Here is a 23,798-nt window from a genome sequence, read left to right on the forward strand (position 1 = left end):
GAATTTTAATGTCTGCTCTTTGACTTTGTATCTGTACCCTACAAATTCTTCCTCCCTCCAATGAATCTGTAGTGTTCACACTGCAACCAAATCAGCACTACGTCCTGCCCCAAATGTGAATTATCCTTTCATAAAAATTTTCTGTGTATACTTCATTATCATTAGTATTATTTTGCAATCATGAAGACTTTATGTCTGATATATATGCCATGGGGGATCACTTATGGATACAATTTGAATGTTAAGATGGGGAAATTTTTAAAATACAAAAGGAAAATACAGTACCCATTAAACAAAAAGTAGAAGGTTTATGGTAGAGAATTGGAGGAGATGAGAAAACCCATTATTCATTCAGAGAGCAGGTCTGTGGAACTAGGGTAAGTACTGTAAAGTCATTAGAAACTGAGGATGATGTTCCTCATATTTCTCTTTCTTCATGTGTTGTATTGTTGTCAACCCACTGATGGGCTTCTGATTCTCTCTGCATGTGACCATTATCCAACCTCTAGGATTATATCACCTCAAGCTGGGAAAGTACATATGTGTACATCACCTCTTTCACTCTCTCTCTCTACATGGAATTTCTGGGAATCTTAACAGAATTTCAGGGAGACAGAGCTGATGAGCCAAGTTCTGATCAGCTCTACAGTTGATCTCAAGCCCTGGCTTGGCAACATGAGGTCACATGCCACCAATGGCACTGCCTAAGCTATTTCTCCAGCTGAGAAGGGGGGAAAATGTTGTGATTTTTTTCTAGGGAAAAAACCAATACTGTAATTTAATACACCCAAGAATGTCTCCCTTCCTGACTAATGTGACAGATCTGTCCAAGGATTTTTCTTCCAGACTTCAGACCATGGAAATCAGAAGGTTATGATCAAAACCAAACTCTAAAACCAAAAATTAGAATTCATAGATATTTTGCTTGGAAAAAAACACACTTAGTATGATATAAGACCCAATCTATTATTAGGTATTTTTTATTTGTCATAGGACTCATTGACATGATTCTGGGTCTGGATCCCAGATGTAGCAGGGTAATGGATCACATCATTCTTTTCTCAGCTATTTTCAGGTTTAGGTAGCTGAAAGTACATCTTTGCCTTCATGACATAAAGCATGGGTGCTGCCTATATATTTGGATAAGTGCCCATTCTCCACAATACCTGTTGACATACATCAATCTTAGGGGTTGCAAGGCTCTTAACTTAGTGGTAAAGAAAATAGGAAGAATTAGATTCTTCTTGCCCTTCTTCCCTCCCCCAAAAGAAACTTAAAAAGCTATTAGATAAAGTGAAGAGCCATGACTGAGACCAGATTTTAGAAAGATGGTCAGAACCCTTGAAAGGGAACAGGAAGAACTACACATGTAATTTGTCACTGTGCCTAGAGCCTGGGTGAAATACAAGTGTTTTCTGGAGCTCACTCCAGCTCTGTGGTCTGGCTTTTGTGAGTGAACTTTCTTAAATTTCAAAGTTGAAATTGAGATTCTGGCTTTGACCATCTGAACTAGGCCCATAAATTATACTTCTAACAAATTTCCAGGTGATACTGACATGAATGATCCATGAACCATGCTTGGAAGCATAAAGACTTTTAGAAAACATAAATTGTGTAACCTGAAAGAGTAGGAAAAATGATATTTGAAACCCATTCCCCTTTGTGGAAATAGTTCATAGAAAGGATAAAATCCTGTCCCCAGGGATTGCCCTACCTCATTTCACACACCACTGGCCTTCATCACAGTTGGATTTGGCTCTACTAAGGATGGTGAAGTTGGCAGATCTCCTATTTGATTAGTAGCTCTGCAGAAGATTGTGAGGAAGGTTCAGAGAGAGAAAGGAGAAGCAAGAGCCAAGAAAGTAAGCAGCAGACAAAAACTTGACCCACAAAAGAGGAATTAACAATACCTAGGGACCATAGGTAAAAATATGGGGTGGGAAATTATTAAAAATGACTAAAAATTGGATAAAAGTGGATGGGGCTTGAGGCAACTACAATTCAAAGATATTATTATGCAGAGGTTGATAATTACTAGACATAATACTAGATATACAATTACATCTATAGCAAGGTATCTAATTTAAATGTGAACCAAAAGCTCAGCTACTAGAGAAGCTGAGGCAAGAAGATCAAGTTCAAGGCCAGGCTGGGCACTTTAGTGAGACCTATTCTCCAACCAAACCTAACAGGCACAAGGCCCTAGGTTCAGTACTATATAGACATGCCAAAATATTCTAGGAAATGGAATAAGAATTTAATTTGATAATAAGTTGAACATATTAATATGAAAGTCATTGATACCATCTTTATGTAAGAGCAGTCACTGTTGTTTTAGATCAATTAATATTAAAACAATTAAAAGGGATTTTAAGGTTTATTCTCAATCTTTATGCCCACTCTTACTTTTTAGTTAAGATCTTAATGTTGTCAATAAAGAATCCTCCCAACAGGTTGTTAAGATATTGTTATCCAAAGAACTCAATCAAAAACTTTAAACTCAGTGGCTGGGGATGTGGCTCAAGCGGTAGCATGCTCGCCTGGCATACGTGCAGAACGGGTTTGATCATCAGCACCACATACAAACAAAGATGTTGTGTCCGCCAAAAACTAAAAAATAAATATAAAAAAAAAATTCTCTCTTATTTGTGCCCAGCCAGACTGCAGAAGTTTATAGCCCCCCAAAACCTCCATAAATTGAAAATATCATAAGTGGCAAATGCATTTTATATTCCCAAATCATGACTTATAATAACCTATGTTCCACATGCTCAGAATGCTTACATTAACCTCCAGTTGGGCACAATCATCTCTCACTAAAATTATTTCACAACAAAGTGCTGAATATCTCATGTAATTTGTTAAATAATGTATAAGAAAGGAAAAACCAAACAGTTGTTGTATATTTTGCACTATTTTAAAGTAGAAAAATAATAGGCTGAACCATTGTAGGTCAGGGTTCTTCTATATTATTTCACTCAATACCAGATTAACTTCACAAACATTATATTGAACTGAGGAGGATAGTCACAAAAGGATGCAGTATAATTATACTCATAAAGTATGAAAAATCAAAAAGTCAAAACGTTTTCTGTGGTGTTAGATGTTTATCTAACCTGGAAGAGTGTATAGAAGAAGAACTGAGGAGGCTCATGGGGAGGGACAATGTTGGTTTTTAATCTGAATCCTAGTCATTGGGTCTTTCATTTCATGAAAATTTATTCAAGGATACTCATTTTGTCATGTATGTTATATGATAATAAAAATACTTTTCAAAAAAGAAAAATAAGCTCTATATCCTGCTTTTAGTTTAGAGGCAGCTAAAATTCTGTAACCTTAACAAATTTATACATGTGAAAAAAAATAAATGGACTGATAGTGGTAGAATGGCAAAAAATAGAAATCACTGAAGATAGTAACTACCAAACCATTAACAAAATCACTTTCAATAAAATTCAGAACAAGAACTGAAGCAAAATTTTAGCAGTTTAACTGAATTAAAGAAAAATTTTTGTATGTTTCATTTAATAGAATTTTATTATGCTATTAGAAAGAATGGCATTACATTGCAGATTTATCAATTGTCATTCATTCAGTCACCCAGCTAGGTGGGTATGCTTTATTCTATATTCCTGTTTTAAACTGTCTGTCAAGCTATTGATATATTCTCTTTCCCTTTTCTTGTGTGTGTAGGGGACATTTTGATGTCAAATTGTACTTTATTAAAATTTGATCTTATAAAAAAAGCCATAATACATTGAATGGGTATAGTCTAAATTATTTCATCCAGATCATGGTCAAAGAGCTTCAATCATATTTTCCTCAGTACATATTCCCTGTTGTGACAGTAATTGGAGAGTTCAGCTTGGACTGTAAAACCTTTCTTCCTACTCTAATCCTTCGCACGTGGCATTCACACAAAGGCTTCAGTTTTCAGAAACAGCCACTCTTTGTGGAGATTAGTGCAGTTTGTGCTTCTCTCTTCCAGGTTCACTTCATCCTTGCTGTCTTTGATCAAAAATCACTTCACTTTCAAAATGCCTCAGGCAAGGTGCTTCTGACAGTCACTGTTGTTTTCCTAAAGCTTCTCAGTTCCTCTCCTTCTTTTGAAGCCACAACTTCTTTTGCCTGGGAAGTAAGGTACTTTAGTCTGCCCTCTCCTTTTGGTCCTCTTTCATTTGGCCTAGTCGCACAGCTGATGGAATGTCACATTTACCATCCTGAAGAGTGTCAGTATGCTTTTGTCCCTTTTCCAATCTTAAGAGGCAAGACTTGCTTATCCAGTGAGACATGCTGGGATACACACAGCAGCAGAGAGTTAAATCCTGGTCAGGATCAGAAAGCAGGGTCCACCTGCCTTATTCCTGGGTAGGCATTTGGAAGACTTCACTGCTGCTAGGAAAGGGGATTCTAGAGGAGCAACCAACATCTGGTAAAAATCTAATTCACACAAGACTCCTCTGCAAGGTATGTACCACAAAAAGGAACTCTGTGGTGGTCTAGGCCACTGTCCTTAAACACCAGGGTAAGAGGGGCTTCTCTCCTTCTCAGCTAGAGCCAAACCTAAGTTTGATGTTAGTGTTTGATTTCAAAGTGAATATTCTATTTAACATATATAGAATGATCACAGAGCACAAAGCACTGTTACTGTTAACACTTTATATGATCTTATTGAATCCTGTGATAAAATTTGAATTGTAAAATATTATTTTGTCCATTTTACAGATATGAAAACCAAAGCAAAGAAAGAAAGAAAGAAAGAAAGAAAGAAAGAAAGAAACAGACATCATATGCCCCCAAATTACACAAACTGTAACTTTTGAAGCTCGGCTGGCAAATCTGACTCTACAGTCTAAATGCTTGGACTAGATGTGCCCAAGGAGATGAAGGAGAAAGATGCATATCAATGCTTAATACCACCCTTGCTGTGGGTATGCATCTCCTGCAGATCCCCAAACCTGTGAATGATCAAGTCCCTTATGTAAAATAACATTGTATTTGAATAAACCTGTACAGATCCTCTTTCATAATATTTTGAGACTAATTGTAATACCTAATACAATGTAAATACTGTATAAATAGTTGTCACAAGCTATTGCTTAAGAAATAATGACAAGAATAAAAGTTGGTCTTTGTTCAGTACAGACACAATTTTTAAAATTATTATTTATGATTTGCAGTTTGTTGAATCAATGGATACTGGATTCACAGATGGTGGGAATATCACTCTTATACTGGAAACTTAAACAAAAATTCCCCACTGTTAACTTTCCAAGTGTTACTGCAACAAAGTACCATAGGGTAGGTGAGGTTCAAAAACTTGGCCAGCATTCCAGACATTAGTAAGTGAACTCAGGTTTAGAACCCAGGCAGTCTGGCTCCAGTGCCCTGTATCTCAGGTTCCTGTAACTTCTACAAACAATAACTTCACACTGAGTCATTCAAAAAACAGAAGTTTATTATCTCACAGTTTTAGAAATGAGAGTCAAAAACCATGGTGTGGGTAGGATCATTCACTCTCTGAAACCCTTAGGGAATTCTTCCTCTCTTCCTAGGTGCTGGTGGTTTTCCGTCATCACCAGCATTCCTTGGATTGAAGCTATGGAAGTCCATCAACACCTTTGTTGTAATATGGCTTTGACTATTTGTGTCTGTCATCACATGATCATCTTATTTATAAGGACATTGATTACATTTGATTAGGGGCTCACGCTATTGTAGTATGACCTCATCTTACTTAATTACATCTGCAATGACTTTATTTCCAAATAAAGTCACACTCTGAAATATTGGGAATTAGGAATTCAACATTATCTATTTGGTGTTGAGAGAACACTATTCAACTCATAACATTTTCCTGTACCTAAATGCAAGTCTTTTGGGATATATCAATCTTTTCCTTGTTACTACATCTCTGTTCATATATCTTATTTGCCTATTAGCATTTGAGATATAAACAGGTTCATACTTCCAACATGTTATATTGTTACCCTTTGCCTATATTTTGTGTTTTATCATGGAAACTTGTATAATTAGTATATTATTGAATGAATAGGTAAATAATTTGGATGCATGCCTATATTAGGTATATATTTCTGAATAGCAATCTACTCATCCTTAGCAGTTTAAAACAAATTTACTGTCTCTCAGATTCTAAAGAAAAGAAATCCAAATGAGTCTAAGTTAGATCAGATCTTTCAATATAATATTATATCAAACTTACTATGCAACTATCTATAAGTGTGAGTCTCAGCAACATAATTAAGATTTTGAAGAAAGATGAAGTGGATTTTTAAGTGGTGGTAGTATAAAAAATGTACTCTGAGATCCATTATACACAAATTTGATTTAGTTAGCATTTCTTACAAAACACTGTAAGGGATGTCAAATAGGTAAAATACTGTCTCTCTTTTTATGGAATTTAGAGTTTCATGGCATATGAAAAGGAAAAAATAATTAAAGTTATATAATGCCAGTAGTCATCATAATTAATTGTAATAGGCATCTTGAGAATCCCATTGTGTTAACCTTTTCAGTTCACTTATCCCAGTAAGGTTTCTATTTGGCAAACATTTTAGTTGCAGAAGACATGATATTTAAATTCCTGAACATCAAAGACTTACCTGAATAACTTTTAACTCTCAGTCCATTTTATAACATTTTGTGTCACTTCAATTGCTGTTTCAGATTATTATTACATGATAGATGTTTTATAATATTAAATGAAGGTGATATCATGTATCATTTCATGTGTCTGTACCTAAGAATCATATTCTTACTGGAACTGGCTTCAATAAATACTTTATAGATAAAATGAAGAAAAAAATTATATTCCTGACATATTTACTCTTTTCTAGCCTTAACTTTCTATTCCTATTTAATATTTTAATTATAGAAGTGGAATTTAAGAGATTCTAGATTTCCCAGTGCATGGTCTTTCAACTTATTTTTTGAGCACCTATTAACACATCCTAGATTCTTCTTGGCAGAAAACAAGACAAAATTTCCTCAGGCAAACAAAATAACAACAAGCAACAGGAAAAAGGCCAATGGATAAGACAAATACTTTAAGTGAAAAGCCCCAGAAAGTTTGTACATTTAAGGAACTCAGTGAGTTCTGTGGAAACTCTTCAGGAAGATGGGGATAAGTGACTTCACCTTTACCTAGCACAGGAACTCTTACTGTTGCCATTGTGAAATTAGACTCCCTTTATTCTAGTGTTTTGTTTCAGGGAGGAATCATGGCATATGTTTAAAGAAATCATGTACTAGCTGGGTGGGATGACTCATAACTGTAATCCCAGCAACTCTGAAGGCCTTAAGAGGACCACAATTTCAAGAGTAGTCTCAGCTACTTAGTGAGGCCCTAAGCAATTTAGTGAGGTCCTGTCTCAAAAGAAAAAAAAATAAAAGTGCTTGGATATATAGCTCATTGGTAAAGCATCTCTGGGTTAAAATTCCAGGACTTTTCCCTCTCCCCAGCTTCGAAAAAAGAGATCATGTTCCAAAAAAACATAAAAGAGAAATAGTTGATAGACACATTTTGGTGTCCAATTATAAAGAAAGGCATTCATCTAACAAATTGTTGTAATAGATAGAATTTATAGAACAGCTTGCTGTATGCCGTATTCCAGTCTGAGTATATTGTAAGGATTGTTTAATACTGTTATTTATTTTATTAAATATATACTTTTTCATCCTTGTTTATAGATTAGACCATTGAGATATATATAGGTCAAGAAGCTTGCCTTTTATCAAAAATGTCATTGCATGTGGCTAAAATCCTGCATAGTCCGAGACTATTGTCTTCTTTTGTCGTGACCCCTTGCCCGCAAGGAAGATGCAACTCAGGAATCTTCTTTCAGCAGTTTATTCAGGCCCTTGATATTTCTTCTTCTCTCTCTCGGATGCCCCTCCCAGCCTTAATAAAGCATCTCAAGCCCCAATGCGAAGCTGCCACGTGGAGCTTTCTCATAGGGTGGTGAAAAACCACGCGCCAACTCTCCCAAATAAGGAGTTGTTTGTCACAGACCACAGCGGAGCCAGTGCCATCTTGTAATGGCGACCATAGTCTGCAGAAACGGCAGAAGCGGCTCACCACATTCTTTGTTAAATACTATGCTTTGCAAAATAGAATGTGTTTAAATTTTCCTGATATTCATAAGCTCAATTCTATTAAGTTTGTATAGAGAACTAAACTGAAAGATAAATATCAGCTAGGACAATAGTAGTTATTATACAAAATAGTCAAGACAAAGCTTAAAACATGGGTAATTTTATCAAGCTTGTTGGCACCTAGAATAGGAACCTAGAACATTTGAATTTGTGTAGTTTCCATTATCTTTGCCTGCTCCCAACTTTCTGCTTTATGAATGCCATTTTAACTGTTAAGGAGCACATTTTTGGAAAATATATTTTATAAATCTATTTGGTGTTCTCAAATAAAAAACTAAGATAGTAAATTAAAAAAAGTCTAAAGAGATCATATAATGATCAATAACAAAAGTGTAGCTCATCAAACAGAAATCTATATTCAAAGCATAAAGTGGACCAGTTACAAACATGCACACATGTATACACACTCATCAGTTTTAAATGATAAGTTAGGACAAAATATTGACAAACTGTTAGTTATTAATCAAGTTTTGGCCACCTGGGCCCAATAATTGCAAAATTTATATTTTAATTCTGGATTATTACTCGGGATAGCAGTTTGACTTCCAACAAAAATAACATAGTAGGTTGGCTTTCAGAGTTGGTTTTATGGGCTATTGACTGCAGTTTTTGAGTCAAAATTCAATTTTTTATATGGTCCTACTTCTCTCTCAGTCCTTACTAACATTACATAGTTCTTGATATATCATATTTCACCCTTTGATTCAAGTGGGTTATGAGCTCCAATTTTTACCCCATATACAGATTGCAGAATCACATCAGTTACACATCCATTGATTTACATATTGCCATAATAGTGTCTGTTGTGTTCTGCTGCCTTTCCTATCCTCTACTATCCCCCCTCCCCTCCCCTCTCCTCCCCTCTTCTCTCTCTGCCCCCTCTACTGTCATTCATTTGTCCCCCTTGTATTATTTTTCCCTTTCCCCTCACTTCGTCTTGTATGTACTTTTGTATAACCCTGAGGGTCTCCTTCCATTTCCATGCAATTTCCCTTCTCTCTCCCTTTCCCTCCCACCTCTCATCCCTGTTTAATGTTAATCTTCTTCTCATGCTCTTCGTCCCTACTCTGTTCTTAGTTACTCTCCTTATATCAAAGAAGACATTTGGCATTTGTTTTTTAGGGATTGGTTAGCTTCACTTAGCATAATCTGCTCTAATGCCATCCATTTCCCTGCAAATTCTATGATTTTGTCATTTTTTAATGCAGAGTAATACTCCATTGTGTATAAATGCCATATTTTTTTTTTATCCATTCGTCTATTGAAGGGCATCTAGGTTGGTTCCACAGTCTTGCTATTGTGAATTGTGCTGCTATGAACATCAATGCAGCAGTGTCCCTGTAGCATGCTCTTTTTAGGTCTTTAGGGAATAGACCGAGAGGGGAAAAGCTGTGTCAAATAGTGGTTCCATTCCCAGCTTTCCAAGAAATCTCCATACTGCTTTCCAAATTGGCTGCACCAATTTGCAGTTCCACCAACAATGTACAAGTGTACCCTTTTCCCCACATCCTCGCCAGCACTTGTTGTTGTTTGACTTCCTAATGGCTGCCAATCTTACTGGAGTGAGATGGTATCTTAGGGTGGTTTTGATTTGCATTTCTCTGACTGCTAGAGATGGTGAGCATTTTTTCATGTACTTGTTGATTGACTGTATGTCCTCCTCTGAGAAGTGTCTGTTCAGGTCCTTGGCCCATTTGTTGATTGGGTTGTTTTTTTTTTATTGTCTAATTTTTTGAGTTCTTTGTATACTCTAGATATTAGGGCTCTATCTGAAGTGTGAGGAGTAAAGATTTGTTCCCAGGATGTAGGCTCCCTATTTACCTCTCTTATTGTTTCTTTTGCTGAGAAAAAACTCTTTAGTTTGAGTAAGTCCCATTTGTTGATTCTAGTTATTAACTCTTGTGCTATGGGTGTCCTATTGAGGAATTTGGAGCCCGACCCCACGGTATGTAGATCGTAGCCAACGTTTTCTTCTATCAGACGCCGTGTCTCCGATTTGATATCAAGCTCCTTGATCCATTTAGAATTAACTTTTGTGCACGGTGAAAGAAAGGGATTCAGTTTCATTTTGTTGCATATGGATTTCCAGTTTTCCCAGCACCATTTGTTGAAGATGCTATCCTTCCTCCATTGCATGCTTTTAGCTCCTTTATCAAATATAAGATAGTTGTAGTTTTGTGGATTGGTTTCTGTGTCCTCTATTCTGTACCATTGGTCCACCCACCTGTTTTAGTACCAGTACCATGCTGTTTTTGTTACTATTGCTCTGTAGTATAGTTTGAAGTCTGGTATCGCTATACTGCCTGATTCACACTTCCTGCTTAGCATTGTTTTTGCTATTCTGGGTCTTTTATTTTTCCATATGAATTTCATGATTGCTTTCTCTATTTCTACAAGAAATGCCATTGGGATTTTGATTGGCATTGCATTAAACCTATAGAGAACTTTTGGTAATATCACCATTTTGATGATGTTAGTTCTGCCTATCCATGAACAGGGTATATTTTTCCATCTTCTAAGATCTTCTTCTATTTCTCTCTTTAGGGTTCTGTAGTTTTCATTGTATAAGTCTTTCACCTCTTTTGTTAGGTTGATTCCCAAGTATTTTATTTTTTTTTAAGATATTGTGAATGGAGTGGTTGTCCTCATTTCCATTTCAGAGGATTTGTCACTGATATACAGGAATGCCTTTGATTTATGCGTGTTGATTTTATATCCTGCCACTTTGCTGAATTAATTTATTAGCTCTAATAGTTTCTTTGTAGACCCTTTTGGGTCTGCTAGGTATAGAATCATGTCATCAGCAAATAGTGATAATTTAAGTTCTTCTTTTCCTATTTTTATGCCTTTAAATTCTTTCATCTGTCTAATTGCTCTGGCCAGTGTTTCAAGAACTATGTTGATCAGAAGTGGTGAGAGAGGGCATCCCTGTCTTGTTCCAGATTTTAGAGGGAATGCCTTCAATTTTTCTCCATTCAGAATGATGCTAGCCTGAGGCTTAGCATAGATTGCTTTTACAATATTGAGGTATGTTCCTGTTATCCCTAGTTTTTCTAGAGTTTTGAACATAAAGGGATGCTATACTTTGTCGAATGCTTTTTCCGCATCTATCGAGATGATCATATGGTTCTTATTTTTAAGTCTATTGATGTGGTGAGTAACATTTATTGATTTCCGTATATTGAACCAGCCTTGCATCCCAGGGATGAATCCTACTTGATCATGGTGCACAATTTTTTTGATATGTTTTTGTATCCGATTCGCCAGAATTTTATTGAGGATTTTTGCATCTAGGTTCATTAGAGATATTGGTCTGTAGTTTTCTTTCTTTGAAGTGTCTTTGTCTGGTTTAGGTATCAGGATGATGTTGGCCTCGTAGAATGAATTTGGAAGTTCTCCCTCTTTTTCTATTTCCTGAAATAGCTTGAAAAGTATTGGTATTAGTTCCTCTTTAAAGGTTTTGTAAAACTCTGCTGTATACCCATCCGGTCCTGGGCTTTTCTTAGTTGGTAGTCTTTTGATGGTTTCTTCTATTTCCTCAATTGATATTGGTCTGTTTAGGTTGTCTATATCTTCCTGACTCAATCTGGGCAGATCATATGACTTAAGAAATTTATGGATGCCTTCACTATCTTCTAATTTATTGGAGTATAAGGATTCAAAATAATTTTTGATTATCTTCTGTATTTCTGAAGTGTCTGTTGTGATATTGCCTTTTTCATCCCGTATGCTAGTAATTTGAGTTCTCTCTCTTCTTCTCTTTGCTAGCATGGCTAAGGGTCTGTTGATTTTGTTTATTTTTTCAAAGAACCAACTTTTAGTTTTGTCATTTTTTTCAATTGTTTCTTTTGTTTCGATTTCAATAATTTCAGCTCTGATTTTAATTATTTCTTGCCTTCTACTTCTTTTGCTGTTGTTTTGCTCTTCTTTTTCTAGGAGTTTGAGATGAAGTATGAGATCATTTATTTGTTGTTTTTTTCTTTTTTTAAGGAATGAACTCCACACAATGAATTTTCCTCTTAGAACTGCTTTCAGTGTGTCCCATAGATTCCGATATGTTGTGTCTGTGTTTTCATTTATGTCTAAGAATTTTTTAATTTCCTCCTTGATGTCTTCTATAACCCATTGATCATTCAGTAACCTATTGTTCATTCTCCAATTGATGTATGCTTTTTCCTTCCTTCTTTTATCGTTGATTTTCAGTTTCATTCCATTATGATCAGATAAGATGCATGGTATTATCTCTACTCCTTTATATTGTCTAAGAGTTGCCCTGTGACATAATATGTGATCTATTTTTGAGAAGGATCCATGTGCTGCTGAGAAAAAAGTGTAACTGCTTGATGTTGGGTAGTATATTCTATATATGACAATTAAGTCTAGGTTATTAATTGTGTTATTGAGTTCTATAGTTTCCTTATTCAACTTTTGTTTGGAAGATCTGTCCAGTGGCGAGAGATGTGTGTTGAAGTCTCCCATGATTATTGTATGGTGGTCTATTAGACTCTTGAACTTGAGAAGAGTTTGTTTGATGAACATAGCTGCACCATTGTTAGGGGCATATATATTTATGATTGTTATGTCTCGTTGGTGTATGGTTCCCTTGAGCAGTATGTAGTGTCCCTCTTTATCCCTTTTGATAAACTTGGGCTTGAAATCTATTTTATTTGATATGAGTATGGACACACGTGCTTGTTTCCGAAGTCCATATGAATGATATGATTTTTCCCAACCTTTCACCTTCAGCCTATGTATGTCTTTTCCTATCAAATTCGTCTCCTGTAGGCAGCATATTGTTGGGTCTTGTTTTGTGATCCATTCTACTAGCCTGTGTCTCTTAATTGGTGAGTTTAAGCCATTAACATTTAGGGTTATTATTGAGATATGGGTTGTTCTTCCAGCCATATTTGTTTATTTATGTTACTAAACATGGTTTGTTTTCCTCTTTGATTATTTTCCCCCCTTTACTGTCCTACCTCCCACTGTTGGTTTTCATTGTTATTTTCCATTTCCTCCTCCTATAATGTTTTGCCGAGGATGTTTTGAAGAGATGGTTTTCTAGCTGCAAATTCTTTTAACTTTTGTTTATCGTGGAAGGTTTTAATTTCATCCTCCATCCTGAAGCTTAATTTCGCTGGATACACAATTCTTGGTTGGAACCCATTTTCTTTCAGTGTTTGAAATATGTTATTCCAGGATCTTCTAGCTTTCAGAGTCTGTGTTGAAAGATCAGCTGTTATCCTGATTGGCTTACCCCTAAATGTGATCTGCTTCCTTTCTCTTGTAGCTTTTAAAATTCTCTCCTTATTCTGTATGTTGGGCATCTTCATTATAATGTGTCTAGGTGTGGATCTCTTATGATTTTGCACATTCGGCATCCTGTAGGCTTCTAGGATTTGGGATTCTGTCTCATTCTTCAAGTCTGGGAAGTTTTCTCGTATTATTTCATTGAATAGATTGCTCATTCCTTTGGTTTGAAACTCTGTCCCTTCCTGTATCCCAATGACTCTTAAATTTGGTCTCTTGATGTTATCCCATATTTCTTGGATGTTCTGCTCATGGTTTCTTAACAGTCTTGCTGAGCTGTCTATGTTCTTTTCAAGTTGAAATACTTTATCTTCATTGTCTGATGTTCTATCTTCTAAGTGTTCTACTCTGCTGGTAGTATTCTCCATTGAGTTTTTAAGTTGGTTTACTGCTTCCTGCATTTCTAGGATTTCTGTTTGTTTGTTTTTTATAACCTTTATCTCCCTGTATAGTTGATCTTTTGCTTCTTGGATTTGTTTATGTAATTCATTGTTGAAGTGATCTTTCATTGTCTGATTTTGCTGTCTGATGTCTTCCTTGAGACTCCAGATCATCTGAAGCATGTATATCCTGAATTCTTTATCTGACATTCCATCTGCTGCAGCTATTACCTCTTCTAACGTTGAGTTGAACTGCATTGCTTGTGGTCCTTTCTTTCCTTGTCTCTTCATACTGTTCGCGTTTCTTTCTGCTTGTTGAAACTTTGTGGTATTCGATTTTCCCCCTATATATTTATATTGGTCTTGTATAGTTGCAAAGTCTTCCTCGCAGGTGTGGGTGGCGGCTCTGCCCCTCCTCCAATTGGGGCAATTTGCCTACCATGCTGACAGGCCGCTGGGCCTGTTCTGCCGGTCGGTAGCAGGTCTGACTACCTTGCAGGCACGTGCGGCAGCTCTGTCCCTCTGCGGGCCGCTAGGCTTGTTCTGTCAGTGGTCGCAGTTCTGCCTACTTTGCAGGCGCAGGCAGCGGCACTGCCCCTCTGCAGGCCTCTGGGGCTGTTCTGCAGGTGGGTCACAGTTCCGCCTACCTTGCAGGCGTGGGGGTGGGGCGGCTCTGCCTCTCAGCAGGCCGCTGCTCCTGTTCTGCCGGTGGGTCACAGGCCCGCCTACCTTGCAGGAGTGGTTGGCAGCTCTGCCCCTCTGCTGGCCACTGGGCCTTTTCTGTTGGTGGTCACAGTTCCGTCTACCTTGCAGGCGCGGGGGGAGGGGGTGGCTCTGCCTCTCAGCAGGCCGCTGCTCCTGTTCTGCCGGTGGGTCGCAGGCCCGCCTACCTTGCAGGTGTGGTTGGCAGCTCTGCCCCTCCGCGGGCCACTGGGCCTTTTCCATTGGTGGTCACAGTTCTACCTACCTGGCAGGCGCGGGAGGTGGGGGGCGGCTCAGCCCCTCAGCAGGCCGCTGGGCCTGTTTTGTGGGTGGTCACAGTTCCGTCTACCTTGCAGGCGCGGGGGGAGGGGGCGGCTCTGCCTCTCAGCAGGCTGCTGCTTCTGTTCTGCCAGTGGGTCGCAGGCCCGCCTACCTTGCCGGTGTGGTTGGCAGCTCTGCCCCTCCGCAGGCCACTGGGCCTTTTCTGATGGTGGTCACAGTTCCGCTTACCTGGCAGGCGTGGGGGGGTGGGGTGGGGTAGGGGGCGGCTCTGCCCCTCAGCAGGCCGCTGGGCCTGTTCTGTGGGTGGTCACAGTTCCGTCTACCTTGCCGGCTCGGGGGGAGGGGGCATCTCTGCCTCTCAGCAGGCCACTGCGCCTGTTCTGCCGGTGGGTCGCAGGCCCGCCTACCTTGCCAGTGTGGTTGGCAGCTCTGAGTATAAAACTTTAATTCACAGAGTTTTCATTGTGTTGAGAATGTCTTTTGTTTTTAAAGATGTTTTTGTTGGTATAAAATTATTGGGTGACAGGTTTGTTTTCTTTTGTTTTCTTCCAGTAGTTTAAAGGTATTATTCTACTGCCTTCTGCTTTACATAATTGCTGATAACATGCCAGCCATGTATAGTTTTTATCTTTGTTCCTCTGTATATGTTTTTCTCTCTCACTTGTTGCTCTCAATATTTTTTTCCCAGAAGTTTAAGTATGCCTAGAGATAATTAATTTTTTAAGTTTTATCATAATTATGTGGTATCCTCTGAGCTTCTTATTGTCTGCATTAACTTTAAAACTATCATTATTCGTTCAACTATTTCCTCTGTGTTAGTATCCTTCTCTTCTCTATGGAGGATTTCAATTATGCATACATTAGAATGTTTGAAGTAGTTCCACCTCAATTAAATGGTACTATTTTTTTCTTTTATTTTTGTCTGCATTTCAGTTTGACCTGTCTTTAAGCTCAATTATTCTTTTCTCAGTGACATTGAGTCCTCTACTGAGCTGTTGGATATATATTTTTTTAAATTTTTGTTATGTGCTTTCCTCTTTCTTGTTGTCCTGAAGTAATTCAGCCTAAACAAGTATTTGTATTTGACTACTAATTTTGGCCTCAAACAACCTGCATACATGGAGAATTGCATCCTGGATTAGAACAAATTCCAATATATATTAAAGGTGACCTTTATAGCCAAGTCAGTCACAGCAGTTGAGTTACAACCAATCACAGCTGTCAACTTACTAGAGTATGTCCACAGAAGGAAAGTGCTAATTGTTTTTTTATAAATGTTGTCTCTGTATGTTACTTTCTTTTCTCTTCCTATAAATATAACCTGTGTTAAGATGTGTAACTTCTTAGTATATTTTCCTTGCTCAAGTAACCTTTGCTAAATTAAACTGGTTTAAGCTTTTTTTTTTTTTAACAATTTGAACCCTTTTAAATTCCATAATTTTACTAAAATGATCAATCTGATCTTGCATATGCTCCATTCCTTCATTAGGGCCTTCAATGTATTAATCATATTCATTTTAAATTTCTCCTCAAATAATTCCAATATGTGTGTATACCAGATCTATTTCTGATGACTTTTTTCTGATAAATTTTAACCACCACAGAGAAATGATAGTTACCTTTCCTTGTGTTCCACGTTAAGTTTTTTTTTTTTTTAATAGCAAAAGAAGATAGATTAAGGGAACTGTCTCATATCATCCCTGACTTCATGTTTACACCAAAATTAAAATATCTCAGGATATATTTCAGTCTTTTCTACAAATGCTTATTGGTATCAGTAGAGAACAATCCTAAGAAGTATAGAAACTCCCAGCTGCTGTAGAGTCTACAGGTTTCCAAGGCTCTCATCTTCCTGCATTTGACATTTGTAAAATTATCAACTCTTCTGGCTGCACTTGTCATTGCCATCAAGTTGTGTATACCTCAGGTGATACAGTTCTCATATCTTCTTTTTTCCTGCAGTCAAGTTTTCTTGGGACTATTATTTATTCTTCATGTGCAGCTCACTTTGGGTGCCCTAGAAGTCAGCACTTGGATATTAGTCTTACATTGCTTCTAGATCTCTACATCCTGGGATGGATGTTAAATATCATGAGATTTCAAAGATAGACTAGATAACAGCAAGAACAAAAACAACAATAATAATAAATATCCAGACTTACATGGTATTTTCTAAATGTTTTATCTGTATTCTCTGTTTGTCATCATGGTAATAATATAGAGTAAGCAGTACTGTATCTATTTTCCAGACAAAGTGAGGAATACATACTGAGGATATTTCATTTACTCAAATTGCTACCTGAAGAGTAGAAGCTTGAGCTGAGTACTGACACATAGTCCATAGAAATATAAGCATTAAATGTCCTTGGTTTCTATTATATGTAAAATCATGTAGATGCATCTAACATTTTATGATTATACTCAATAGGTATCCAGCCAACATTTTCTTTCTTTCTGTTGTTTATTTATTTATTTATTTATTTTTACTTCAGATTCTGGCTGAAATTTATTGTCATCTCAAGAATGTCAAAGTTCATCAAAAGCAATTCTTGGTTCTTTTTGAAAGCCTTTCCAATAAGGTTTTTGTTTTTGTTTTGTTTTGTTTTTAACAAACACAGTTATATTGTTTGTGACACGTTTTATTCAGCAGCTTGAACATTTTAGTTTACAAATAGAATCTAAGTCATTATTGATTTCTTTTTCCCTTTCTTAGGGGGAAATCAACTTTGCAACCAGTGTTCATTTATAGAGGTTAATAATTAGATTGAGTGGTTAATGGGAATGTTTGCTTCTTGTGGTTACTGAGCACAGAGCTAAAGCTTCTGGCCACTCAGGAAGGCATCCAAAGTGAAAGGTGTGCTATTTCCACTTTTGAGGGAAAGAAATGAGTACACAGGCGATAATAAAATAAACAATCAAAGAGTATTTATAAGAGTTACACTATGCAATTTTGACCTAAGATTTCCCAGAACAGCTTCTCAGTCTCACACTGATGATTCATGAAGGCTTAGATTGGCCTCTTGAAACCACAAATCTGTGACACTGATATTTTAAATTTCCTTTTGTTCTGTCCTAGGCTAACCCTGTCATTGTCAAGCACCAACAGGTCATAGGAAAAGAAATGCAGGTGGGAGCATTCAATTTACCCTGAAACTATTTTCAGAGACCCCCTCTTGATCCAATCAGAATTCCAGACATTTTCCTTAGCTTTGTCTTCTAATCTTGTCATGGGAAATGACTCTCGAAATTCGAATTAGAATAGCTCAATTTTAATCTTTTGAGACACAATAGACTTTGTTTAATTAATAAGCTAATGGACTCCAATCTTATTTTATTCATTTTGACAATCAATGCATGGACTTCCAACTTTGATTTGAATGGCTTTTCTCATCAATATGCCAATCTCCATGGATAGCCTTCTGGTTTTAGAACAGTCTTGTTTTATAGTATCCTTTTTTAATACCTCAACTTTTTTCTTAAAAATTGGGACCATTTTCAAGAATTTTTATTCTCAAGGCAATATTTGATTACATGAATGTTATTTACCCAAATCTAAATAATCATTTCATATACATTGTATATCCTGTTTTTATTTAGAATAAAATGATCATTTCATAGTTTTAAGAACACTTGTATAGGAGGAAGAATTCCAAGATCATCCCAAATGATAGTTGCCACTGTATAATCTCCCTCTTCTGTGAAAGGAACCTCTGAATGTGATGAGATGTCACTTTCGTGATTACTTTAAACTATGGCATGTGCATTTTAGTTTCCCCCAAATTCATAGGTTGAAGTCTTAACACGTTATGTGATAGCATTGATATCATTTGGGGAGGCTGATTAGGTTACAAAGGTTGTCATGAATGAGGAAAATAGTATTTCCCTAGACATCCAATCTTCTGGTACCTTGACTTGAAATTCGCTAGCTCCAGAACAATGAAAAATACATTTCTGCTGTTTTTAAGCCACCCAATCTAAGACACTTTGCTATAGCAGCATGAGCTAAAATTGTTAACTTCTCTGGCAAAAAGGGGTTTGAAAATATAATTAAAGGTCCAAACTGACATGAAGTTAGAGATTGTCTGGATGGACCTGACTGAATCATACAATTCTTTCAAATATGCATGTGCAGATCAAAAGTGAAGGAACTTAGAAATTCAAAGCACAAGAATTGATTTGAAGTATCACTGCTGGCTTGAAGGTTGAATGTGCCACATGAGGATACATGCCAGAATACATGAGGGCAGCATCCAACAGTTGAGTCATCCCTAATGTGCAGTAAGCAGGGAAATCAAAAATGCAGATTCTTCAACTTCAAGGAATTCAATTCTGCTTACAAGATAAGTTCAGATTTGGAATTTCTCCTAAACCTTCATACAAGAACTCAACCTGACTGACAGCTTCATTTCACTGGAAAGATACCATGAGCAGAAAATGTTGCCATGTTATCTTGGACTTCTGACCTTCAGAATTATGAGCCAATAAATAGACGTTATTTTAAGTTGGAAAATTTATGATAAGTTATTTTATGACAAAAACATTTATTCTTCTTCTGGTATATTGAAAAGTCATTTATCACATTCTCTTCTCACCACTAATGATATTTATATCCTTGTTACTTGGGAATTTTAAATAAAAATTATCCATTAAAAGAAATTAGCAAAATAGCTTTCATATAAGTCATAAATTTACCTCACAGGATAAGAATCTCTTTGGCATTTAAAGGCCTTTTTATTTCTCATAATTTAATAATTATGGTTATCTCATACATCATATTCTATAAGGATTAAAAGTAAATAGAAAGGATATAATATGAAGTAAAAAAAAAACTAAAAATAAGAAAACTCTCAGGTAAGAAATAGTATAAAACTTTGTAAGACAATATTAAAGTGCTACAAGGGGTAGTCTGGGGTCACTAAGTCTCAACTGTTCTATTTTAAGAAACATTAGAAGCCTCTGCCAAGCAGTGGGTGAGTTTATTACAAATCCTCAGAGTGTGAGTAAAAGTAACTACCATACTTCCTTTGTCACTCGAAACCCTGAGATAAAAAAAGACCCAGAGACATGCTTAATTATGAATAGAATTTTAAGTAAGCACTATTTAACAAGAATTCTGATGTCAGATGTGTAGCCATTGTCAAATATAAGTCCTTGTTACTTTTTGCTCTTGAGATTCAGGAGTTGGTTTTTACCTGAGCTCATGTAGTCTCTCCGAACAAAATCTGTTCCTTCCCCAGGATTCTTTACTTAAGTTAAATCCAAGCCCCTGGGAGAAATGGCCAAATTCAATATTAGTTCAAAGAAAAAAAACAGTGAATCAAAAATACATTATTTTTCAGAGACAGGAAAACTAAAATACTGGTTATGATGTGCTAAAAAGATACAGGAACTGACTTTAAGGGGCTTCCACTGCCCAATTGGAGCATAAGATACCTAATGGTAGTGACAAAGTATAATGTGTGTGTTTGTGTGTGTGTGTGTGTGTGTGTGTGTGTGATATGTACTATAAATATTTAATGACTAATACTGAAATTATGGTAAATCACACCCATCTAATTCAACTGAAAATATTTTAATAAAGAAGCTATGTAGGAGATGCTAATAAGATTGTGGGAACCAACAAGTGATGCTGAGAATCTAGGTGTAAATAGCAATAGAAAGACCTGAATAGACCTGTAAAGGAACTTATATTGTAACTGGAACTAGATGAGAACTTGAACTGTAGAGGAGAAACTAGTGCATGTTGCTGAAGTTTGGAAAAATGCCTGAATCAGAGAGGGAGTAGGATCTCTCTTTTCTGCTCATTGGTAATTGCAGATTTTGCATGAAGTATTTTTGGGTATTTTAAAAACATTAAAATTCATTTTAAATTTTACCAAATGTTTATTCTTTGGGGGCACTTTTCATACTTTCTTAAAGGTCTGTGTTTATCTCTGCAATTAAATTCATTCAGTCTGAAAAAATAAATGCCCTTTTAGCAACCTTATCTTTTAGTGTCAATTTGGTTGTGAATTCCCTTAGTTTATTTTATACCAAAGTAGCTTTTTCACTTTCATTCTTAAAGGACATAGAATTACAGGATGACAGCTTTCGTTCAGCCAAACAAATTATGCTGTGTTCCTTGTTCTTTTTTTACACTATATGCTTATTTTCTGGTTGACTTTAGTTTTTTTTTGTCTTTATGTCTGGTTTCAGCAGTTTGACTATGACATGCTAGATGAGGTTTTCTTCATTCTTACACTGTTTAGTGTTTCCTGAGGTTCTTGAATCTGTGGAAATCACTGTGTATTTCCTTTACCATATTTGGATGTTTTCAGCTGTTCTTTCTTTAAATAGTTTTTCCTTCTCAAGTCTCTCTTTTCTTTTTGGACTAAAAGAATACATATTCTAGAGATTTCAAGATTTTACCCAGTAGTTCTGGAGGATTTCTGCATTATTTTTCACTCTTCTTTAGATTGGAAGAAATTTATGCATTGATTAATTTTTAAGTTTACTGAATACTGCTTTTGATATTTGCATTTATGATTTTAAGCTTTTTCTATAAATTTCATTTCAGGTGTTTAGATTCATTCTTTATTTTGTTTCTTTGCTGAGATGTCTGCCCTTTCTTCTGATTCATTAAAGCATTTTTTATCTCGTCTTATAGAGCATTATAACAGCTTCTTTAAAGTCACTGTCTGATAACCCCAAGATTGGGGTCATTTGGTGATTGACTGCTGATGTTTGTCTTTTCCTATAATAATGGTCCACATGTTCTTGGTTCCTCATTATTTGAGTAATTTTGGATTATGTCCTGCACATTGTGTGTTTATATGTTGGGACTTTGTATATGGTTTTAATTCTCTAAAGAGTATTAATTAGCAGGCACTTAACTTGGCTACGCTCAGACTAGAAAGCCTGTCTCCACTGTGGTGAAAATGTAGATCTCAAACTAGTTCTTTTAGTTTTATGTGAATCTTTGAGTCGATACAGCACATGTATTTTAGAGTTCTTACCCATTATCTGGAACCCTTCTTCTTTAGATTTCTACCATCTGAGGTTAGCCCCTCACTTTCTGGTGACTGGATTTCCCAGACTCCATTGCTCTGCTCCTCAGGTGACCAAGATGGAAGGCTTTTTCTCAGAGTATTAGCCATCCTAATACATTTTATTACATCATGACTGCAGTTTGTCCTCAGGCCATGGGAGTAGACATTGAAAACTCCTTTTAGTTTCTTCACACAAGTTTTGATAACCTTTCAAAATTCACTGTTTTGTTTAGTCTCCAGAGAGCACAGGTAGATTTTTTTTTCCTTTCTGTATTTTCTCTGTCATTTGTCATTGTTTATTAACGGATCATTCTTTTCTCTGAAAAAGAGGGGAGCTGTGTTTCTCCTCTTCCCAATTTTGTTGGCAGTAATTTTTGTTTTAAAGTTGTTTTCAGTGCATTACAGTTATATATAATAGCGACTTTTATTTTGACATAATGATACACACACTTGACTACATCATATTTTCATTTCTTTCCTCAAATATTTACTAAATCCTGTAGAAGGTTCTGGGAATATCAAGAAGTACAAGACATAGCAATTGAAATATGGTCTTTGGAGTATGAAGATTGCGTTTATGTAGTAACTTCCTACCTTACTCACCCAGTGTCCTTGATCAAGACATTTAGCATATATTTCTTAACCTGTTAAGGAGTAACTGGAAAAAGTAATTAGAAATGCTGAACACTACCCTTCACATTGGAAGCATTTTGTATGTGCTAGTGTCTCTCATTTTATATACCACCATCAAGTAAGGGAGATTACCTATAACAGACAAATATTATACAAAGGGCAACAGAGGATTTTACAGACAGAAAAGGACTATCTGTCACATTATGAAAAGAAGTAGGATGACTTTGTGGGAGAGATGATAAGTAAGCTGAGCCTTAGAGGACCAGAGGAAAGACTAAACTCTTATTTTGGAAAAAAATTACTTTGTCACAGTGAGACTAGCAAGTGGTTAGATTAGTAGTAAGGAGGTAAATTAGGAATTTCTTACAGTAATATAGGTACCATATATCAACCATTAATCATAATGTATTGATTGTAAATATTAAGTATTTATACTACTCCAGTAAATATTAAGATTAGATATTTATATTAGATGTTTATATTAATCATATTAACATTGCATTAACTTTTAAAACAATATTTTTTCTTTCTTTTTTTGCAGGGTGGTACCTGGGATTGAACTCAGCTGTACTCCCCTATTGAGCCACATTCCCAGCCATATTTTGTATTTTATTTAGAGATAGGGTCTCACTGAGTTACTTAGTTCCTAACTTTTTGCTGAGGCTGGCTTTGAACTCATGATCCTCCTGCCTCAGCCTCCGGAGCCACTGGGATTATAGGCATGTGCCACCACACCCAGCAATACTGATTCTTACATAATATTTAATCTTCACAACAATCCTTAGAGATAAATAGAAGTGCCTTCACCCTATCTTATAAATAAAGTTTAGGCTGGGAAAAGCTAAGTAACTTGCTGAAGACCACACAGCCAGCAAGAAAGAGTATAGAACTTGATAGAGATCTATCAGTTGTATGGACTCTAGTGGTTTAGCAGAGACAAGATGAAGGCATAAATTAGGATAGATTTTTTTTTCTGCCTAAGATTTGGTTTTGGTAGCCTCAGAATTATTATTCTTTTCAGGTATATATCAATGCCTATGCACATCTTTTTGGATGCTATAGAATTAAGTTGATACTATTTAGGAATAATGGCATAAGATCTTTTATTGAAAGAGATGTATCGCATAATAATTCTCACATGCCTACTTTTTAGAAAAATTCTTGATATGTACTTTTTATTGTTGCATATTTTTTTTACAGAATTGTGGGTTTCATTGTGGCATATTTCTGCACACATAAAAATGTAATTATTTTCTGGAGGAAATTTGTGGCAACAATATAATTGTATCTT

This window comes from Marmota monax, unplaced genomic scaffold (genome assembly GCF_021218885.2).
Source record: "Marmota monax isolate L192 unplaced genomic scaffold, Marmota_monax_Labrador192_F-V1.1 WCK01_AAM20220418_F8-fsc00401, whole genome shotgun sequence".
NCBI classification, from domain to species: Eukaryota; Metazoa; Chordata; class Mammalia; order Rodentia; family Sciuridae; genus Marmota; species Marmota monax.